Below are 5,989 nucleotides of genomic sequence, written 5' to 3'. Positions count from 1 at the left end.
CGACTCATATTGATCCTTTTAAGATGATGAAGGGGGAGGAAACTTTGTTAAATGTTTTAAGACTTGGTTTTATGGTTTATATTTTCAGACTATGATGTTTTGTTTCTGTGATAAGACTAAGTTTGTTTGATGAATGATTGTGAAAGACAACTGAACACCCTGGTTGAATGGGTGGGTTGTTCTTTTTGGTTTGTTAAGTTTTTATATAATTGAGATTGTCTCATTTATATTATATGCTTACTGTCTCATTAATCCATAACATATCTTACTGTCTCATTCGCATTGTTGCATTCATATCATATTTGTTATATATTTTGTTATTACGGATTCTTTCCTCCAGGGCCTTAAGTGTTTTTTGATAGGGGGAGCAATTTGTCATCATCATAAAAGGGGGAGATTATTAGCTTCATGGTTTCTGATGATGATACAACAGAATGGATTATCTCAATGCAACAGAATGATTCGACAAGATCTATCCGAGATTAATGCAAGTCTAACAGATAAAGTTTAGGTTTTTAATGTATATCTTAGTCTGGCTGGATTTAAATCTCTTCTCAAACAAACCTTATCTTGAACTTAGTTTGAATCTTTCAAATCTCTATCTTTAACTAAGTTTATCATTCTACAAATACTCTAACAGATTATCATCTTCAGGACTCGTTCAAATATTTTCAAAGCTGTTCTTAATAATGTTTATCTTATCACTTATTTGAAAACAAAATCTGTTAGACTTTGTCTATAAATACAACTCTAGTATTTCAGATTGTACTAATGCTTTCACGTCAATTTCTCTTCATCTGAAAACATTTTCTTGTTCATTATTCTCGAGATACAAATCCAGTCGAATAAGATCTAGTTTGAGTTGTAATCAATTTGTTTATTCTTGTACTCGTGTATTCATATCAACTTTGTGTCGGGTTGTAGCAAGGCTTGATTTCAAAGTATAACAAGGTAGCTAGAAGGCTAAGAAATAGCAGTGGGTTGGGTAGCTTGGAAAAGGGCCTTCTTCAGGGGCTATATTTGTAATCAAGAAAAGACTGTAAGTTCTTTATTAAAGTTGATATAATATATTCTCTATGCTAGTTGGCATGGGGACTTGGATGTAGGCCGTAGACTAGGTGTAGGGGCCGGACCAAGTGAAAACTTGTGGTGTTTTACTTTATTCAGTTTTCAGCATACTGCATTTATATTACTGTTATTTTCATTCTGCAGTTAAAAGAGACTGTCCTATACCCATACTCTGTCTCATTTGTAAAGGGACTGTCTCATTTGCATAAGAGACTGTCCTATTTGTTTTGACAGTTAGAATATAATATTATCTATCGAGCCTTTAAATTTCAATTTTATATCTGCATCACTTGCGAGTAACCATCGACAAAACAGGGTAGCCTCAGTGGTTGAGTACATTTTGATCAAGAAATTTGTATTTTGTAGAATGGATGCTAAAGATTGTGCGCGTCATAGGAGGAAAGAACTCCATCCAGAATATCAGTTGCCTAGGGTGGGTGAGGTCGTGAGTTTGTTTACGTAGGAAAAAAATTGTAGCAAAATTTATGTTATGTTGAAGAGACTAGTAGCTAGGGTTTTAAGAACTAAATTTAAAAAATACTTTTTTTTGCCTTTTTTTCCCCTTTAGAATAGATCATATATTTTAAGTAAAAAGGAAATGAGAGTAAGAAAACATTAACTTAACAATTAAATATATACATGAAATCCAAATTCTTTTTTTATATGTCTCTTTCTAAATTAAATTAAAATAAAATAAAAGGAATTTTGATATGATATAAATTTATGGGCTTTTTTGAAAAATACCCAAGGCTAAAAACATTTTTGCAAAAATACTGTCACTTTTTTAAAAAATTTGCAAAAATATTTTTTAATTTGCAAAAATACTATTTTTCAATTTTTTTTGCAAAAATACGGTTTTTAACCACCAGAATCAATTGTATGCAATCTCTGATGAGTTTTCGCAACTACATGCAATCTCAAATCAACCAACAAAACTGCATTCAAGTAGTTGCATATCTGGTTGATTCTGTATTTTTGAAAAAAAAAATCAGAAGATAGTAAAATTGCAAAAAAATTTAGAAAAGTTAGTATTTTTGGTAAATTCTCTAAATTTATTAACCTTGTCCAAAAAAATCAAATAAATTCAAATAAGAACGAGGATAAATCATTTAAGACGAAACTAAACTGAAACAGAAGTGTGAGTGTGTTAAGAGTAATTCCAACAATGTCTTAGTTGGAGATTTAAATATAATATAAAATATTATGTCCTAGTAATTTAGGACATATTTATCTTACTTTAACTCCAACAATATGCCTTATTCTCATTATATATTTAATATTTTATTATTAAAAGTTTACTTTCATCATATAGTAGAGAGAGAAACAGAGAATGTACCATAATCTATACTATATTATAATGAGATGAAACATTAAAAGTTTGGTAGTCGGTCGATCGGTACTTATTGAAATTACGTGATTATCCCTGCTTAGTTTATTCTAATTCAAATAATATTAAAGCAAATTAAAAAAAGTCTATGCTTACTAAATTACTTTTGCAACCCGGGGAAAAAAAAGAAAATTAAAATTTATCCTTGCCAAATTGTACAGGAACTAGCCAACCCTCGCTAAATTACTCTTATTAAATTTCACGGTATTATATTAAAATACTCTCACAAGAGTACTCTTTTAATGAGAGTCGACCCCCAAACCCTAGTTAGCCGTCTCAAAAATATTCAGATCTACTCCTTATTTTTCATTAATTAAACACTCTTCCTTTTCCAAAAATCACTTCCATCTTCTTCTCCCCATCTAATAATCAATTTTTTATTTTTCTTTCAATAATCATCCTTATTTTGTAAGAATTACTATCGTACCCAATCTTTTTACGTATTTTGTTTGTCCTCCTTTTGGAGTGGTTGTTTGTCCTCCATTTGGAGTGGTCCGTATGTTTTTGATATTTTTGACTTGTTGATTTGTATCGTTGAGAATGATTCAATTGGTGTTTCGGGGAATCTTAAAGCTCGCATCGAGTCTGAATCGGTGGTGAAAATCGTAAAAGCTCACATTTCACAACGGAAAATTGTTCATATTATGAGGGCATCTGTACCTCCAATCACTTCTCAACATTGGATTACAACTGGAATTTATTGTGTGAAGGTCAATTGTGATGCTACTGATTTTGGAGATGGTGTATGATGGATTTTTTGGGAAACTACTGTAATCGTTTTCAGTTTAAATAATATTTATATTCTGTATGTTAAGCGATTTGGAAACAAAACGGCTATTCATTTAGCTCGTTTATTTGTTTGTCAACCTGATCGTATCACCAGTTTTGGGGTTTGTCCAAGCTGAATTAAGTCTTTTTGATGAAATGCATAATATTTTGGCAAAATAAAATCACGGTTAACAAAGGTTAACAAGTCATAAGGTAAAGCTTCCGGACGGTCCATATTGAAAAGCAAAGCAAAGCAAAGCTCAATAATAAGTAGATTGTACCGAGACCCGAGTATTCCTCCTGTTATACCATGTGATGATAGTATATAACAATATTTATTTATTTATTTTTAGAAAAAAATAATAATATTGATCAAATATGTTTCACTTTTGTTTCAATTTGAAAAAAATAACATTACCATAATTATAAAAAGTTGTTTGGTCTGTCGGTTGATTAGTTCTAATTCTAATTGATATTGAAGTCAATTCATCCACCGATTTAAATTCTAACTCATATTGAACTTTATATTGTTTTAATTGATATTAAAATCAAATTATTTTATCAATTTCAATTATATATTGACGTATATATAATTGTTATTAAAAATTTGGTTGTTACGGTATTTCGTTAATTTACTTAATTACCTTTATTAGTAATTTCAATATTTACCTACTTATCATCACTTAAATAGTCTGTGTATATCAATTACTTTTTTTAAAAAAACAACACACGACCTTTCTTATTTTATCCGACTAAAACACCTCTTTCTAAATTACACACTACTCCGTTTAATAAAATATGATTTACACTATATCTATCTATCTATCTATCTATCTATCTATCTATCTATCTATCTATCTATACTATTATATTAAAAATAAAATAATGAAAGTTTTGTTGGTAATTGTCCGATCACCTATATTTTTGGTTATCTTCAAAATTTATAATTATATTTAACAAAAAATATATATTAATATTCAAAATATAAGTATGTATATACAAATATAATCTATACACATTATTTATCCGAAATTAAATAAAATTATGAAATTTATCCGGGCTAAATTAAAAGAATATAAAAAAATATAGTCAGTTATAATAAATATGAAACATGAAAAGTTTTGTTGGTAGTCTGGTCCGATCACCTGTATTTTGCTCATACTCTAATTTATTATTATATTTAAAATAAAATACTCTCATTAATTAATTATTATTCACAAAATAATAATAATAATAATAATAATAATAATAATACAAATGATATTATATATGTAAAATACCTCGGAAAAAGATAAAATAACATAAACAATTCACCTAGGCCAATACAACTTTTACCATTGAACCTTCTAAAACCAAATTTAAATCAAAAGATAAGTTGTTAGTACTTATAATGGCCCCGAATAAAAGAAAATAATATACATTATTCATCTTGGTTTAGATAAAATTATACTATTTATACAAGCTAAAATAACAAATAAAATAGATAAATATAGGTAACTGGATTTGTTGCATTGAGTTAAAATAAAATAATAAATACTACAAACGCGGTTAAAAAATACAGACTCGCATTGTCCGTTTTGAAGCCGACATCAAGCCCGAACACACTAATATAGTATCATGTTAAACAATAAATAAAAAATCACACTTCAAATCTCGAGTAAACTCAGTTTTAGTTTTCTCACTTAAATTGTAATCATTAAATTTTTCAAATCAAATTTATAATTACATATAATAGTTATAGGTCATGTGTTTGATTAGCACATTTTATTTATGGGTGGTAATCCCTAACAATTGTGTGTTAGATAAGTCATATCTAACACAATGTTCCGGAACTCTTATATCAATATTTGAAGGGCCCAGATGTTAGGAAATTTTTTTAGCTTTCTGCGGATATTTTTCGCGGAAGGGAGAAAGGGAAAAAACCCTTGCGACTAAAAAAATTCATTAAATCAGGGATCTTGAAATATAGATCCGACGCCCTATAATAGTATGTTAGATAAAATTTATCTAACACATGACCTATTTAATTGAGTCGGGTGTATACTTTTCGGAACCTATTTATTGAGTTTGGAGTCATTTATTTTAAAATCGAATTATTATAAGTAATTATTGCAATTTAGTGAAAAATATATTCAACTATACTTACTTAGGCCCCATTTGTTTACCTCTGAATACTCATGAATGAGCATCCACCTGACCGATTCTAACATTCAGCACATTTGTTTAAAAAAATTCTTGATCTGAGCGATTCATATTTCCCTTAATCATTCATGTAAAAATGTGTAACTGAGTCGTTCATATGGTACTTCTACCTTTCTTTTTACACCTAATCATTATTTTAATTTATATAATTTACTGTTAAGAACTATTTTATTATTTATATTTTGTATCGTGGTTCCTAATATAAAAAAAATAGTATATTTTTAACATCAAATGATAAATAAACTAAATAAGTAAACAATTATTTGATTTTGAGGATATTCATAAAATGAAAATTAAATATATTATCAAATATCTTGATGTACATTGTTCATGACGGGTTAATTATACATAACAAATTATAATGTTTTATTTTTTAATATTTAAAATTATTGTTTTCTAAATGTTAAAATTGATGTCAAAATTTTGTCATTCAGAAATTACGAAAAAAGGTAATATATCAAACAATATTATTTGTCCTAACATTCAGATTTTTGAATAATTCAGATTATTCAGAAATATTAATCATTCAGATATTTATTAAAATTATTTAAACAACCGAGAGAA

This window comes from Apium graveolens, chromosome 10 (genome assembly GCF_009905375.1).
Source record: "Apium graveolens cultivar Ventura chromosome 10, ASM990537v1, whole genome shotgun sequence".
In the NCBI taxonomy this organism is placed as follows: domain Eukaryota; kingdom Viridiplantae; phylum Streptophyta; class Magnoliopsida; order Apiales; family Apiaceae; genus Apium; species Apium graveolens.
This window is presented reverse-complemented; position numbering follows the sequence as displayed.